We start from the raw sequence: 18,185 nt of genomic DNA, 5'->3' as shown, positions 1-18,185 counted from the left end.
TTGCTCTGATGTCATGCTGACTTATGTTAAAAAACTCTCGCGACCGCAAGGCGCACATGTCGGATTCTGCAGTCGCGCGCAGTTGCTCTCCACTAACTGCGCTCGTGTGCTGATCAAAAGCATAATGGGAAACGATTTGCTGACGACACAGCTTAATGCTCATTGGTTTAAACAACCGTGATCTATTGTTCTCTTTTAAAATGTTTGATTTTAAAACTCTGATATCATGTTTTATGAGTATACGTTATGTGTGAATATTCCCAAACTCTCTAACAGTGCGATATGGGTTATGTGATGTCATTTTTATTTTAAAAAATATATAAAAACACATGACTGTATTAAAGAAAAAATGATTGATAAACACGTTTTGGAATGTAATTAAATAACAAGTACTTTGGGTGTCTTGTTCATTATATTTATTTTCATATAAAAGCAACAGAACTTAAATTACATCCAGTTTATTAGCAACACCGTGCACGAGCGTGAATCCCGTGATATCCGCCTTTGATCTCACAGGTGTCAGATCCACTGAGAAAAGAGCGATCTGTCCGTCTTGCCTGCACTTTTCACTCCTCCCCTCACTGCAGCCGCCTAGCCTGACTTCGTCATCATACTCATATTCTAGTCAGAATGTGAGTCTGATACTGCTCCATAGAGAGCCTAAGTCCCTCCCCTTCCAGTCGACCACCATGGGACCTTATTTCGGAAAAATATTGCATGGTAGTCAATGGCGAAAGACAACAAATATTTTGATCTCGTTTGAATTGTGCCCTGAATTACACATATGATGTTTGTCAATTTAAAAGATACATTTTAAAGTCAAGAAAGTCGCAGTTTGATGTAAAACTGTTGAGGTATAAGACTGTGAAAATACGTAATTAAAAAGACTACAAACTCAAAAGGCGCACATTTTCTCTCAATGAATGAAGCTAACTTTACTGAAGCTAACGTCTGTCATTTCGTCTATAGTCTTACGTTATAATCGTAACGTTACGCCGTCATGCCTGAGTGTTTTGTACCAGACTGCACACACACGAGCAGCGGATCTCGCTCGTTGTTTCGCTTCCCGGGAGATGTAGTTCATTGAGCGATTTTCACATAAAACTAAATGTCACTCTTCTGTTTTATGACAAACTGCGACTTTCTTGACTTTCATAATTATCTTTTAAATTGACAAACATCATATGTGTAATTCAGGGTACAGTTCAGACGGAATAAAAAGATAAGTTGTCTCTCGCCATTGACTACCATACATATTTTTTCCGAAATAAGGTCCCATGAGCCGGAAGCGGAGGGGCGGGACTTAGGCTCTCTATAGGGCTTTGATTATGAGGCGTGTCTTAACCATAGACTGTAAAAAATGGTCTTAACCGAACCAGGAGAAAAAAAAACTCTGTACTCAATTGGATAGACCTACAACCAATGAGAGCAACGCAGTAAGTCAACTACTTTGCATAGCACAGTTGTCAACTACAGAACTCAAATGCACGCACGCTGGAAGAAGTAAAATAACGAGTGTTGCTTCTTTTACTTGGTCCTCTATGAGTGCGACCAAAGGAGAAACCACAACGACCACAGGGTTTTCATTGCGTCCCATCTTCTTAGTGACCATCGGAGCCAGCTGATAAATTAATCTTTTGCCGAACCCCGTAGGAAGGACGGCAAACACATCTTTCCGATCGACAAATGCCTTGATTACAGTTCTCTGTTCGTCTATTAAAATGAATGCGCTGTCGATTTCTTTTACAACAGACGCGATAGCGGAATCTATACATCTCAGTTCTCCAGCGGCAGTCATCTCTGAGGGAAACCAGTTAAGCGCTCTTTGATAACGTGATGATTACGTCCCTGCAGATCATCTGTCCATCATCGTATAAAAAGCCCGCCCTGGCAATTTGATTGGCCCGAACATTTTTTGACTGATCATAATTACTCCTCAATGGAGCGAGTCCAGACCGAACTTCCCGACCAAAAAATGTTGTGGCCGGGGTTCGGGCTGGCATCCAGGCTAGCAGCCGCCTACTCTCGCATACATCTCCAAGTACACCCCCAAGGGGGTAATCCATCGACCGGAAGTTGAAGCCGCCCGGGTGCCGCCATGTTGTAGCAGAACTTCACTTGCGTTAGCATTTCCATTGACTCCCATTCATTTTGGCGTCACTTTGACAGCAAATAACTTTACATCTGAGGCGTTTAAAGACTCCATTTGTCCATTATTTATTTCTAAAGAAACACGACAATGTATAAAGGGCTCCATTAACTTCTATGTTACATTATGGCCCCGTAGAAACAGATTTTGTAAAAATTGGCTAACGATTGCGTCATAACCACTCGACTCTCTGTCGCGCTGTACAGAAATTACCGTACAGACAGCAGGAGAAGCTCGCAGGCAATCGGGGGGACGTCCCGTCAAGGGAGAAGCCCATAGATAATGAGTCCATAAAAGCAACGGAATACTTACTCCTGCTCACTCACGCCAAAGAACTCTTTGCTCAAGTTCCCCGTCTCTGCAAGATTAACGTTGGCAATTTTCACGCACAGCTACTAGAAGATTCACGTCTGTCAGACAGGTTGCTCACGTCATAAGCTTAGTTTGAGTCGGTTTGAGTCTGCGCGTCAGGAACGGAAGTGCTCAAAAATCGCTAAAAATGGGCTTCAACTGTCTCAACTGAGTTCCAATGAGATGGCTCTGTCCACTTCTTATACTGTCTATGGTACACCCCAGGCGAGGCGAGGCGCATCTCAAACAAGCCTAATGACACTCACTTGTGATAGGCTAAATGTTAGTTCTCGCGATAGCCACAATTTGCAAATATATCAAATTTTAATGAACTGCTTTGAATGCAGTTATAGAAGTGCAGCATTTGGACCATAATACTGATGGGAGTAGCTCAGGACAGCGACTGAATCTAAAATCGTCGAATGACAGATTATATCCCCGTCTCTGTGAGTTATTAAAATCACACAAACGAACACTCACGTGTGCCGCTCGCAGTAACAAGATAGCTAAGTGCGGTTCTGTTTACACCACAGGTCTACAGAAATTGCAGTTCTGAGTTTTAAAAGGTAAATGTCTCATTTTGATTATAAAATGGGATTGTCACTTTCGTTAATAAATTTGTGTAAACTGTAGCGCTCTAGGCCTATTCAACCCAAGTCCGATAACGGCCGTCCACACAGTTCTGTTTATTATAAAAACGCTGCAGTGGCTGAAAACCATATTCTGCTGCTTTGTGAAAGTGGCCTGTATGTGTTTGTTGTGTTCACATGTATGAGTATGCGTCCATACATTCCGGTCCAATGCTATTTTGGATTTAATTGCATTTTTTTAAATCACAAATTATATGATAATAGTTTCGTTTACATTTTTAAAGGGATGCACAATACTAAAATTCTGATATTTCCCGAATAGCCGTTAATTATTTTCATCCTATGGCTGATAACTGTTTGATTCTATTTTGCCAAAATCAATAAAAAATGAAACGCCATAATCTTAAATCAACCAAGTGAATTTAGGCACCACATTATAATGTACAGTATGAGAAATGGGCATTCATTTTGAGATTTGCTAATAATTACACTTAACAGTATTAATAAATTAGTGATTTTACAGATTAAGTGAAGTGTTAGATGATGGCAAAGGTCATCTAAATGTAAAAATATGGGAAATGACCATGATAATTTGTTTCACAAGCTACTTTCAAAGCTACAAACAGTTTCACTCAGACTATCTGCAAATAACTCCGCTCTCCGCTACCCTGAGGGGAGATCACAGACTCTCACCTGTTTCCAATAAACTTTAGTGGATTGCTGTGTTAAACATCCTGCAATAAATATCCATGTCACTCTCACAGTAAGTCCCATCTGACAGGATCATGATTTAATCCGTGCAGACAGGTCCTTTTCACCACTAGATACTCATATTTTGTATTCTCACTGAAAGTGACAGCTTCATAGTTTGTTGGATGTTTTGCAGTTCTTGGCTGCCTGTAACACCTCTCAGAATTGCAGGCCTCAATTCTTTAATGATCCACATGCTCACGCCAGCTCCAGTAGCTCTGAACAAATGTGAAGACTGAATGGCTGGAACAACATAACGCAGTCATGACATCAGCACCAGAGGCAACTTTGACCTTGAGTGAGCTACTTCCTTTTAGTGAAGCACAAACACTATAGTGCAGTAAAGTTTCAAAAGTTTTTTTATTACATGCAGCAATTGCATGTAATAACTAAGAGAAAGCAGAAGGACCAATTACGTGCATGGCATCCATCTTGGGGATCTCATGGACCATAACAGATGTATCAACAGGCTGATCTCTGCTGAAAGCATAAGTAATGCTTTGATTTCCACTCAGGTAAAACTGTTTTTGTGTCTTTGGAATGCATTTGATAACGCCACACTTGAAATGGTGATTTTCTCATTTAGGTGTAGTCAAGCATGTGACAAGCCAAAAGCAAATCTGCACTTGAAATGACAGAAAGATTACATTCTCAGAACTATGGCCAATGTTCTGTAAAGATTCTCTCAAAGTTACAAACAAAACATTATTGCAGTAAGTTCTTTCAGTGTTAACAGGTTAAAAATATATATTTACATTGTGTTTTAGTGTATGGTTAATGAATCACATGCAGTAAAAGACTAAAAGTCTTTAAAGGTAGGGTATGGGATTTGCAAAACGGCCGGCAGATTTTGAAAATACACAACTACCTTATTTCCACCAACGCTTGCCCTGACTCCACCCATTCGAAGAACATGGACACGCAATCATTCTCCAAACGGAAGCAACTTGCACTTACTCTCTCTCTCTCTCTCTCTCTCTCTCTCTCTCTCTCTCTCTCTCTCTCTCTGTACCGGGGCGACTTGCACTTACTGTGACTGGGTCACGAGCTTTGAGAATGCGCACAAAGGGGACCGCGAGGGGGGATTTGGTACGACCGTTTGATTGACGCACTTACTGTCCAATGATTTTACGTGGTCTTGGAAATGATTGGCTGGAGTTTTTCGAGTCCTGCCTGTTCCACAGATGATTAAATTGCTTAATTTTCATTTCAGTGCTTCTAACTCAGTGGCTGTAAGTGGGTTAGGAATAGGATTTCAAGTGATTTTGAAAAAATGGTCAAAAAAGAAAATCACATACCCCACCTTTAATTTTCAATTTAGTTGTTCAGTCAACCAATGGACCCCCAATCCATCCTTCATATTCACCTTATTTGAATGTATTCAATGCTCTAAATAACTTATGAAAACATTATTTCAGAAAGTTCTGTGAATGTTAAACATTTTGAAAAACATTTTTTAACCTAACTAAAACATTGAGGAAAAATTAATGATCGTTCGTAAATAATGTTGTCATAACTTAATGGGAATTTTAGGAAAACACTCACACAGAATGCATTTTGCAATTAAAAACGCATGGCGCAGGGCAGTAGAAAAGAAAAAAAACCAAGGTCTCTTTTTAAAAAAAGTTGAACTACTTTCATTTTTGGAAAGCCATGTCATGCGTGAGACACTACAAAAGATGCGAGAAACGAGCGCAGCCATCAAAGATGTCCGCCTAGAGCATGTTTACATAGAAAAACAATGTGAAATCCGTATAGTGCAATGCAAAAATGCGTTTTGTGTGAACCGCTCCCTTTCATCAAAGAATTGTTTGCTGAACATTCCTCGAACATTTTAACTCCAGCTGATTCATTAACTCGTGGATTTAGATAATAAAGTTGTTAGGAGGGAACTAAAATAACAGTTCACAAGCCAAAACCGAATCAGTTGCACTGTACTCACTCAGATAGTCTGACAGCTTCCACCACAACTTGTGACAGGATACAACTAGCAGCGAGGAGAATCCAACCTCTGACTCTTCTCTGGACCAGAACTCCTCCCATCACAGATGACTGGGACCCAATAATGTCATTAAACAAACACACATCAAAGGCTGCTGCAGGGGAAATGAGGTGGGGTTTTCTTTTTGGGGGCTGGGAGGACACTTGTTGGTCAAAATAAACCCGACCTCACTTCCTTTACTCAGCCGAGGAACGGCTAGACCAATAGCGAGGCTGCTGATACACAACGACCAAATGGGAGAGATCCTCTTCTGTAGTGCAATACACCTGCTGTTACATGTCTAACACGTTCAGAAGGCCCTAAAATCTCACATTTGAAATTGTTTGCGTTTGTTTGGGTGCACATTAAGAGAAAAAAGTACCACAGCGAGATTTTCTATTATGACTCTACTGATGATATAGAAGTCATCAGAATATATTTGTGGAATTTGTTTGATCCCACTTAACCGTCCATTAGATGTGGAATCTTTCAAGGACATATAAAAGCTTAATACACTCCATTCTCCATTACCTTGAAAGAGAGACTCGTCCTCTCTTTGTCATCCCCCCAACCCCCCTCTCTACTCTCCTCTAATTATTTCACTGGCTAACAGCAAACTACACATTATTCCACTCAATTTGCTAGTCTGCATTAGAGCCCTCCTCACCATACACCTCTACATCTAGCCGAACGTCCAGTGCCATCATCAGCCGAGTAACCTGCCCACAAAACCCTTTCACATCCAGACAGCAAATTGAGTTACACTCAGTGAAGACAAAAGTGCTTTTGGTGCAGCAACCAGGATGAGATCTGCACAGAGCAATACAATAGGATTAGTACAGGCGAGCCGGAGCTGTAAAAAACAAGGTTAGTCCGAGGCGTTCAGGTAGAGATGAGTTATCAGCACAATGCAGAGGCCACATCAAACAACCAGGGCTAACCCTCAGGGTAAATGACTGCAGGATAAGATACTCAATCTGTGCCTGTCTGGACAGGCCACACAGCCAGGTTGAACCAGTCTGCTATGATCACAGCAACGCAGCCATCAAAAGATAAGCTAAAACCAGTCGTGTGTCTTGTCATGCCATAAAATGACAGCTTGACTGAAGAGAACTGATTAATGGGCGGTCACTGTTCTGAATGCGGCACATTTGTGTATTCATGTCATGCAGTGTGAGACGTTCTATACTTGTATTTAAAACTGCATTTTGCTATATACACTACCGTTCAAAAGTTTGGGGTCAGTGAGAATTTTATTTTTATTTTTTGGAGGAAAGAAATCAATACTTTTATTTATCAAGGACAGTAAAGACATTTATAATGTTACAAAAGATTCTATTTCAAACAAATGCTGTTCTTTTGAACTTCCTATTCATCAAAGAATCAAAAAAAAAACAAAAAAAACTGTACAACTGACAGACCAACAACTGTTTCAACATTGATAATAATAATAAATGTTTCTTAAGCATCAAATCCTCATATTATACTGATTTGTGAAGGATCATTTGACACTGAAGACACTGACACTGTGATGATGAAAATTCAGCTTTGATCACAGGAATTAATTACACTTTACTATATATTCACACAGAAAACAGCTGATTTACACTGGAATGATATTTAATACTATAACTGATTTTTGTTGTATTTTTAATCAAATAAGCGCAGCCATGGTTAGCAGAAGAGAATTCTTTTAAAAGTATTTAAAATCGTACTGACCCCAAACTTTTGAACGGTAGTGTATAAATGCATGCAGCTTTTATGAGTTCATACTAATTGAGAGACAAGGTGATTAAAAAACTTTTTTCTATCTTACAACTACCCATTTATTCAGTGTAATATTAGTTAATATAGAATTAAATTTCTAAAATGTGTATGTATGTGTATATATATTGTGGGCAGGTAATTTTATATATAGATATATTTTTTTTTTTATATAAGATTTTTCATTTAAGTTAATATAACATTTATATAAAATATAAAAACTTAACATTTGTCCATGTATTATGAATAAACATGAATTAATGAACAAAATATTATTTTTATTATATTGTTTGCAATATTTTAAATTTATAAAACCAAAGTGGTAAGATTTATTATTATAATGGTTATTTACATTATATAGTCCAAACTGTCTATGTTTTGTAAACATGTGACATTCAATTTAAAATTAGACCTGAAATTAGCGTGTCATGCTCACCGCACTGCTAGTTAAACTAACAGTCTCTCAGGAGGATATTAGCTTCATCACAGGATGCTTGCTGTCAGTTTTGACACCTTTGGCCAAGTGACAGTAAAGCAATTAGGAGCTCCTGCCGTTAATGGATACGTCAGACGTAGTGTCACCTCCAGATCCGACTCCAGATTCCTTCTGTCAGATTCAATAATGAATACTTGCTCTGCAGCACAACAGCGTATATCACTCAGAAAGATTTCACTGCTGCGAAAGACTATGACAAGACATGTTCGCTTAACAGTGTGTCTGTTGAGCATATATCAATGCTTGTCGTAAATCAGAGATGGGGAGAGTTAGAAAAGAGAACACACCCCCAGCTTGTGTGAGTCAGAAACAAGAAACGTTCAGTAGCCATCTTCATTTAACTCAAAGACATGCAATGATTCAACAGAGCAGTTCTTCTGTACTTCAACTGAAGTTCTCCTTCTCTTGAGTTGCTCTCCAACCGCAAAATAGTTCAAAGTGAGAAATGTATCTTAACCTTGACAAGCCATTGTTCTGTCCTGCCAGAACTCTCTGTTCTCTGGTATCCATCATTCTCCACACATTAGCACATTCCCTCTATGTGGCAACAGGAGATTTGTGGCCCTCATTTCCTTAAGATCCACCATAAAACTGCTGGCTTTGTCTGCAAGGGCCACATGAACTGTGAAAGCATGAAATATGACCCCCAGTCGCCTTGGTATCAGTGTGAAGAGCCCGGCAGAGGGGGGCTTCTCTGTCTGGCTGCTATCACAAGTGTTTTTTGAGGTTCTGTAGTTTGCATGATATGCGTTGACAATGTCAGAAAGGGATTTGAACATAGAAGCCAGACTTTTGCACATGGAAATATACAGGCGGTCAAAAAAAATCATGGTGGCTCCATGTAAATGGAAGTGTAAATGACTACAGACCGTGTGTTTGCATATTAAAATAGTCCGGTTTAAATATAGAGCTACCTTGTCTTTAGCGACCAAACGGGAATGCCAAGTGTGTGGTGTAATTTCACAATGAACTGGGATTCTGCGTTCAAAGCTATCATTTAAAATGGCGAAATTAACATATAAATTAGGTGCTTACAAAGCCAGATAAATTGAAACGGTAGCATGATTTTGGCCATTTTGGCTGTCGTATTATTCAGCCGACTGCTCACAAACTGGATGTGTATCATTTCTGATTATCAGGTGGAGTCCAAGCGTGAAATAACCCTAAATTTGAACATCAGTAAAGCATTTCCACGCCATAACAACACAGGCCTCCCAAGCACACAATCATTTGCACCATCTCATTATTGTCTCAATCAAAATTATAATGCCTTTAGTGGCACAAAACCACTTTAAAACGTTTAAACAGCACTCTTGGGAGGCATGTGCTGTTCCTAAGGAATCTGAATGAGGAGTCTAATAGCTGACTGAAGCCCATTCAATTCTGGCTTTTCCTAGGATTGTGAGGTGACAGTTTAATCAGTGTAAAAATATAAAAATGCTGCTGATACTGAAATGAACAAAAGTTTTGTCTTTGAAAGGGATAGTTCACCCAGAAATTAAAATTCTGCCATTATTTAGTCTTCGTGTTGTTCCAAACTTTCTTCTCTAGAACACAATAGGGAGTCCATCTCCAAAAAGCACCATAAAAGTTTCATAAAATTGGTATGCTATGTATCTGTATCTATGTATCCTTTAATAGTTTTGAGAGAGGAATTTAAGACATTTTACTGAAAATAGTGCCTTAAAATTATTAACTATGGTCACCATTCACTTTTAGTATATGAAAAAAAAACTTGTTGCTATTAATATCGTTTTTTGCGGAAAAAAAAAAAAATCTAAAGACATGAGGGTGAGTAAATGAGACAGAATTTTTATTTGGGGGGGATGAACTATTCCTTTTGCTTGTCTAAAATAGGTCACTAGGTAAAGAAATTACCTTCTTCCTGCCAAAAACGTTGAGAGCTTTTTGGGCTGTATTCATCCCCTTTGTCTCAGCATAAATAGACCGCAGCCAGCAGCACACGTGGCCCTCACCGTGCAAACTCAGAGAGCCGTAAAACTACATTACCACAGGGAAGGAATCAGATACACAGATGCCCCAGTGTCCACTCAGTTTACAAAGCTTCCAGCCTATGAGTTATTACTGACAGAACCTGAAGAACACGGAGAAAAGGTGCAAACTGATTTTCACCTAAGTAACACAATTTAAAGCCGAAGTGTGTAATTTCTGCTACTAGCGTGACCAAAAGATAATAGTAGTTTCAGACAGGTTTCCTGAACATTCCTCCCATCTGCCATATTGTGCAACAATTTGGTTCTTTAAGTAAAAATCCCATTTATATTCTCCATAGGATAATTGATTTTAATTATAACATATAAGCCTTTAAAGAAAGACCTACTGTGAGCTACAAGGTTGTTTATCAATGGCATAGGCTTTTGTTGAAGCCATCAGCCTGCATTATTTTTAAATGATCAACATCAGAATTCCCAGTGAAAAACTACATTACCCATGAATCTGCAAAAGAACTCCACCAATCAGAGAATCAAAATAAGACAATAATGCCAAAAGAACTCTTTAGCGCCCACCAATATCATTAAATAAATATTTTTATATTTATGTAGTTTTCCAGTTGATAATGTCATTCACAATGCTTTATGGGATTGTAGTTCTTTCCCTCATCAAAGCCATTAAGTACACAGTCTTGTACCTTTTGTCTTTTTGTCCAATTTATTTATTTTCTTTCTTTAAATCAAAGGTTGTAATATGGTGATTCACCTCGTAGCTGATCAGTATGGTTCAAAGCTCATAACTTTTTAACAGACAAGGCTTGAACACTTTTAAAAATATCCCTATGGGAAACATTAATGAGAAAAATACTTTCAGAACAAAGGCTGCTAAAAAATTGAATGGGTCATGGTTGGTCTCTATTGGCCAAACAAACAGATATCAAATGTATGAATAATCTGCAATTTTTATATTTTGCATAAAAAATTAGCAGTTTTGTAACATTAGTTTTCCCGTATTTGAAACACTACTTAAGAAAAAATAGTTTTAGTAGATGTTGTTTCATAGCAAATGGTGACTGGTAGTTGTCAGTTGAACACATAGCTAAAACACCTGAGCAAACCTTGTTCTTGTGAACCACAACCACCTGTCATAGAGACTGTCCTTAAGCGAGAAGTTGTCAGATAGTACTTAGCAAACAGGGAGGAAGAGATGACAGATCCTGCATGTAATTTAAGCCCTCAGATTTAAGCTGCCTCTCTGATCTTTGATTTATTTCAGTCCCAAGGTGGAAAGCCTAGAGTGTAAAGAAATGAAAAGTGACTGTAAATATTGAAAACCTCAGAACTATGAAGCTTTCATGTCTCTGTCGCTGTAATTTGTCAAACAATGTCAAGTGATGTAACACTCAAAAAAATTATTAGACCTTGAGTGTTAAAACCTCCCAATCTGATAAGATCCGACAATGTCAGTTTTAATTAAAAGACATTTAAATGACAAATCTGCCACTTTAGAGTTTTCCTCTTTTGTGTGTCTAAGATTTAACATTCATAGAAAAATGAATAATATGGTATTCCTTATTGAACACCCCTTTAAACATTTCTCTGACTTTTTGCACCCGATCAGAAAATGTTATTCTAGCAAATTATTTTCTGTTATATGATTTATTATAATGTATATTTATATTATTATAATTTCTTGCATTTTTATTATAATGTTGTAAAATACCTTCATCTTTCATGTTTATTTCTCTCTGAAATACTTGATTCTGATTAGTCAGTCACAGCATTCATCATCAATTTTTTATATATATAATGACGACTATTCTATCTAATTGTTGTCCCCAAAAAAATTATTAAATTATTTAAAATCAAATCAGTATTTTATGTTAATTTTGGTATTTATTTGGTAAGTAGCTGTAGATTACATGGGATCACTGTTGAGATGTTATTTTGCAATACTGACCTATGACTGTACATTATATCTTACTTTATGCAAAACGGGAAATGTGAAGCTATGTGAAGCTTCCACGGAAGCTAAATATTTCAATATGAATGCTTTAGCATATATAACATTACCAATATCAGCCAGTTAAGTTAAACAGGTTAGAATATGTGGCAAATATCAGACCAGGAACCAAATCATTAATGCCCTAGGGCATTAAAAAAAAGAAAGGAAAAAGTGATTTATGTCAAGCAGCTGTGTAGCTGTCGGCTGCTGAGTGAGAGGGAGAGGAGGACGGAGAACACCTGGGCATGGAGCTCAGAGGCAGGCAAGAACCACTTTCATCTGCCCAGGCAGAGAGAGAGAGAGAGAGCACGAGTTGTCTGCACTCACTTCATACACTCTCACACAGTTACTACAGGCTGTCAGCAGCTTTCACACATTCTCATTCAGACGCTGGTCTGCTTTACTCTGGAAAAAAAAATCCGTCTGCCATGAAAGTGAGACCTGTGCACATTGTATACTCATTATATAACCGTTAGTTCCGGTTCTTGAATTGGATTGGGCTGCAGCATTTTTCAGCAAGTTACGTTGTTAGGCCAGTAGGTGTTCTTTATGAATGAGAAACTAAATCATTCATTCAACTGATTCGTTCAAACAGACTTATTCATTCAGGATCTAAACAAGTGACTGTCGTTATGAGTGAGTCATTGCATCATTCACTCAACCGATTCCTTCAAACACATTGATTCATTCAGAAATTAAACATGGCTACTGTGTTTTGCTTGATGACAAGCAGAGAATGATCCTTCTTTTACTTTATTTGGAACTATTTTAGGGTACGTTTACACAACAACGATATGCCTGAGTTTTCTGCGTAGAGACGACATAAGCAAAACGATCCCCATTCACACGGATCTGCGAAAACGACTAAAAACGTTGTATTCTTCTGCCTGGCCATTAGATGGCGATGAAACACTATAGAATATAGATTGAACATGTAATATGCATGTGCATGACATCATCGTCTTCAGACATTTGCATTTTTGTTGTTTACACAGAGACCGTTTTCAAAAACTTGCACTTTGAAACCCATTTTCAAAAGTTTGCGTTTTCAGGCACCCAAAACACCGCTGTCGTTTAAATGAACGGCCAAAACGCATAAAAAGTCTTCCATTTTTAGTTGAAAACGCTGTTGTGTAAACGGCCCCTTAGTGGATCAAAAATAAATTAATATTAACATCTTAAATCAAAACTATTTATATTTTCATTTTTTTAATTATTTAATAATTTGCACTGTACTTTGTGTTATATTACTTATATTGTGTTATATTATGGCATTAATTAACAAAAATCAGGGCATCGTCAACTGCTTGTTTTTGCAAATATTAGATATAGTAGTAATGACCTATTGAACGCAAGGACTGATACAGCACTTAGTTTGATTAATCACTTTCGGCGGTTTTTGACTCTTGAACCTGTGCGTCACAAGCATAAACCCATTCTCCAAATATTTTCTCTGAGGACAAAACTTGTCATTCTTCAGGAAAGACAGGAGAGAAGAGCTGTGCACATATCTAAACTTCAGATAAGTATCAGAAACTGTCAGAAATGAAAGAGAGAGCCCTGACATATGGTCTGTTTTGAGTTTGTGTTAATGGGTGCGTCACACGAGAGCATCATCAGGCATGACAGAAGAATGTCATGGTGAGCAGTGAGGTGAACGCGTTCGTTCGCTGGGTCTGCGTCTCATCTTCATGAGGGCTCGGACAGCGCTGTATGAAAACATCTTCGCTCATCTGTTACTGGTTCTCACCGCTTTCATCGCTGGAGATGGATCTCACCATTAGATGCCACATAACACATATTGCATATTGAGTCCTGTATAGCTCATTAGAGATCAAGGGGTCGCTGCATGTGCTCAAACACAGACCTCCTCCCTCAGAAAAACCATCACCAGCATGTGATATATGGCCTAAAATGGGTCCCTGTCTGTTAAAAGTGAAAGCAATTGTGTTTAGTGCTCTGTGGGTTGTGCATGAGGGATTTGGCCTACTATAAAATCATTGTCAACAGGACTAGAATATCTGTTGTAATATTTCAACTACTAAAGTCACAATGAAATGGAAGTAGCAACAGATATTTTGATGTACATCCAATTATCGAAGAAAAAAAAAGCAGGCGGGGAATTGGTTCCATCCCTCAGTTGATGATTGGATTTTGACACGTGGGCATTACACTCAAAAATGAATGTGAGCTTGCAGCCGATTTTAAAGAACTAGGTTTAAGTGAAACAACAAATAGAAGTCCATCATTATTACCGAAAGGTCGAGACATTGATTAAAGGTCAACATTTAAAATAAAAAAATTAGTGCTGGGCAACGATTAAAAAATTTAATCGCGATTAATCGCATGATTTCTTGCGATTAATCGCGATTAATCGCATTGTTACGCGCAATATTGAATAATGAATTCTAAAGTAGTGTATTGCGCACTTTTGATTTAAATGTACTGCTACAAAAGTGCAATAACATGTGGTTTGCAAAAACTTTAAACAAATAAGGTGCTTTTATACCAGCAGTATTCCCTTTACACAGTATCAATAAAATATTTCTTGTAAATCTCAACTTAAACATTAACGTAATCAAATCAAATATTTAAACAAAGCTATTTGCCACTGCCAGGGCATTACCTTTTATCTAGCTTGTTAAAAAGAGTCCAGTTTTCTTTTCTTTTTTTTTCTTTTTTTTGAACAGGTATCTTGAATCAGGGAGCAGCAGAAACAGTCTATGTAGTCAAAGGGTCATGATCACTACTACAGATATAAGTCGACCAACGTTACTTCTCTGATAGCAGCTTAGGTTTGGTCATGGCATGCCATGGTTTCCCACGTAAGATTACATTAAACAGAGGTAAAGCCCAATTTATACTTCTGCATCGAACTCACGCCGTAGCTGTGTAGCGCGCGTACCCTGACGTGCATCTCTCCAAAAATGTAACGTCAATTCTACGCGTACTGCAAGCGCTGTGATTGCTAGAACCGCTCCCCGGGTTTCACACTCTCCCTCTGCATGTGTAATTGCGCGTCAACGACGCAGATTTATAAATGAAAACCAACGCGTAGTCTATAGCGTAGAGGCTCCGGCTTAAGTCCGACGCAGAAGTATAAATCAGCCTAGAGTGAGGTGAAGTGGTCGAGCACAGGTGCAGCGACAAGCGGGTGCGTTCCTGTGAAACTGTTGCGGTCATGCTTGCCTCACGCACGCGCCCGCGCGTTGCCGAAGTTGAATTGTCTAACTTTTTGTACACGACGCGCAGCACAAATCATTGGAAGAGAGACTGATCCTTGGCTCGCTGTTTGTGAGTTTCCAGAATCTAAATAGTTATCAGGACATCAACAGGAGGGAATTCACATGGCAGAGCATCCCCGCTAAACTAAACGCAGGCCTATCAGGTAAAGTTATGTATAATTTTAATTTAAGTTAAAAAGACTACAGCTGCGTAGCGCACAGAAGCCGTTGCATGGTTACTATCCATAGAGCGCCTGTCATTCACTCGCGGGGCGCTGTCTCCCTTTCTGTTCACCTGAGAGAACCTGCCAAAGCCTCTCCACTGCTTGTTTGGGTGGGTTATTTGCTGGCTGACCAACATCCCACCCCTCCTGTGATCATGGTTTGACTGTAGGCCTATGTGTATTCAGAGCCAGTGAGCAACGGACTTTCAAAATAATAATAATAAAAAAAACTGCGTTAACGCGCGATAAAAAAATTGTCGGCATTAATTAATAAATGCGTTAACGCGATAATAACGCGTTAACTTGCCCAGCACTAAAAAAAATATATATATACATGCATGAATTGTTCACAGTAACATCTACTGTTTAACATGCATTAACAAATTAGATTTTCATTTAATGCCAACTTTAAATATGTTTCCTCTGGTGCATTCTGTAAATAATTCCAAAAATCAATGCAAACTGCTGCAACTGTCCATATTTATAGATGTCTTTTTAGGGGGGAAAAGTCCAAAATCACTTCTAATAATAGAATATGGCATCACTAATTCACTTCTGCCAGTTTTCTGCACAAAAATGAAGAACTACAGTTTGTCCATAAGTGGCCTTGTGTTGTCTTCAAACATGTGTTCTTATTTAGCTTTAATCAACTTTGAAAATAGTTTATGGTCAAAGATAGTCCTTACATTTACTTGTTGGTGATTTTGTGTTGTTGCACTTATATTTAGTTCATTCTTGATAATAAAATCAAAGACAGTTTTTATAATCCACCTGTGTGCACTCAACAAGTATCTAATCACTTAGAAACAAAGATTGTTAGGAGATAAATGCAACATGTTTCCTCTGCAGAAAATATCAGGCCTTGAGAGAGAATGATAAAGGAAAATCCTTGCATGAGTGTGCTAAGTTCTATCTCTTTTCTTTTGACTACAGGAGCCTCATGCGCTACTCAATGTGCCCCTCATTTCCTGGAGCTTTAAGGGGATCCGAAGTTGTGTCCCTCCTGTTTGATTGATTATAAGAGTGACCTGAGGGTGAGGGTGAACTACTCAAGCTCATTGTGAGCCCCATGACACAGGAAAGGCAAGTGTAAAACATGAGGGTCTTACCCCAATTACCGTACAGAAGTGACCTGCCCATTGGCGGTTTTAGACCGACAAGCTTTGCATGATTCATTTGCAACAAACTGTAAGTACCTTAGTACTACAAGACAACATGAACTTAAATGGTTAACGATAAACTATTGTTTATTTCACTCTACAACACAATTGCATAAGAACCCATGGCATATCATGTAACAACATGCTATGAAACATATCACATTTAAAGCAACCCAGATCAAAAGAGTCCAGATGTTCAGTGTCAAATTCATAAGATGACACTGGCAAGATTACACACTAGCGTCGCCTTCTTGGATTTGTTTACAGAGCGTTGGGTCAAACTAGAATGTACCGAAAGAGTGCAGATGGTCTTGTTATTTGAGAGGCGACAGGTTAAATGAATTGTATCAGCACTAGCTGTCAGTCAGTCAGTCCACTATAGCGCAACACTCCCCTGTCCGGGAATGTATTGTCTCTGATTGGTCTTGCGAGAGGCCTTAAAGCTTCTTGTGTACACGTACACTGAGCAAACTCATCGATAATCCTTAAAACATCGCAAATGATGTGGCGCATGTCCACAAAAATCACTCACCTTCAGCTTTGGCTTGAACTACCATTATCTCATTGATAACACTGAATTATATATTCAGGTTGACTCAATAAAGGGATGATTCACCCAAAAAATTACTCACACTCAAGATATTTTGAAGAATGTTTCAATGAAAGTCAATGGGTTCCAAACAACCCTGGACCCCATTGACTTTCACTTTAATGGACAAAACAACACAATTATGAAAGGTTTGTAATGACAGGAGGGTGAGTAAAAGATGGAAGAATGTTCATTTTTAGGAGAAGCATAATTTTACTAGAGAGGGTCTTTAGTTCCTCAAGCCCACATAATATCTGTCAATCTCTGTCGCTCTCTCTGATGTTAGTAACCGCACAGAAAGCAGTGGAGACATGTGGTGGAATTCTCCAAAGTAAACTGCTTTCACTGCCGAGACGTACTTGCACAGGCATACACACATTTATGCACTCTATTTAACATACACACCACACATACTGTTGATATAAGACTCTTAGCCTGAAGAGACATATAGAAATAGAAGTAGGCTTCCTGCTTAAATGACATTTACAATCACATATGAAGCAATAAACAACTGCACATCTTAATCAAGCTGCACTTACCCTCAGCACAGGCCTTGTCTCAACTTCAATCGCTTGTTCCTTTCCTGATATCCTACACCATGTCTGAAGTCTGCTCTATCCGACAGGCACAGACTACACCAAGCACAGAGGAGGAGAAAAAATACAGCATGAATTAGCATTCCTAAAGCAATCATGTGACTTCAATGCACCAATAAGCCTCCACGGATTCGCTATGATCCACCTCTCGCTCCTCCTTCCCCTTTTCTCTTGTTTCGCTCTCTTATAGAAACCCTTTGACAGGGTGTTGATACATGTGGACTGTTGATGCACCTATTTTTGCTATCAAACTTCTGATATAAAAATCAGACCCTCAGTTTACATATTCAAAGTAAATATGTACAATAAAAAGGGTTGTAAATACTGTAATATGTAAATGAAAATGCAAAAATG

The 18,185-nt window shown here is 38.6% G+C and overlaps 1 protein-coding gene across 3 annotated transcripts in view; it reads right to left on the bottom strand.

Moving 5' to 3' along the window:
• Nucleotides 1–17,925, bottom strand: part of phc2a (polyhomeotic homolog 2a (Drosophila)) — a 58,375-nt gene extending 40,450 nt beyond the window's left edge. For all 3 annotated transcript variants that reach the window (XM_056268135.1, XM_056268137.1, XM_056268136.1), the window contains exon 1: nucleotides 17,775–17,925. The gene's annotated coding sequence lies outside the window, so the exon portion shown is untranslated. The remainder of the gene's footprint in view (nucleotides 1–17,774) is intronic.
• Nucleotides 17,926–18,185: the final 260 nt, after the last annotated feature.

The sequence above is a fragment of the Rhinichthys klamathensis genome, unplaced genomic scaffold, assembly GCF_029890125.1.
Source record: "Rhinichthys klamathensis goyatoka isolate OS25496 unplaced genomic scaffold, OSU_Roscu_1.1 h1tg000269l_1, whole genome shotgun sequence".
Taxonomy (NCBI): domain Eukaryota; kingdom Metazoa; phylum Chordata; class Actinopteri; order Cypriniformes; family Leuciscidae; genus Rhinichthys; species Rhinichthys klamathensis.
The sequence above is the reverse complement of the archived record's forward strand: the minus strand, read 5'-3'. Positions and strand labels throughout refer to the sequence as shown.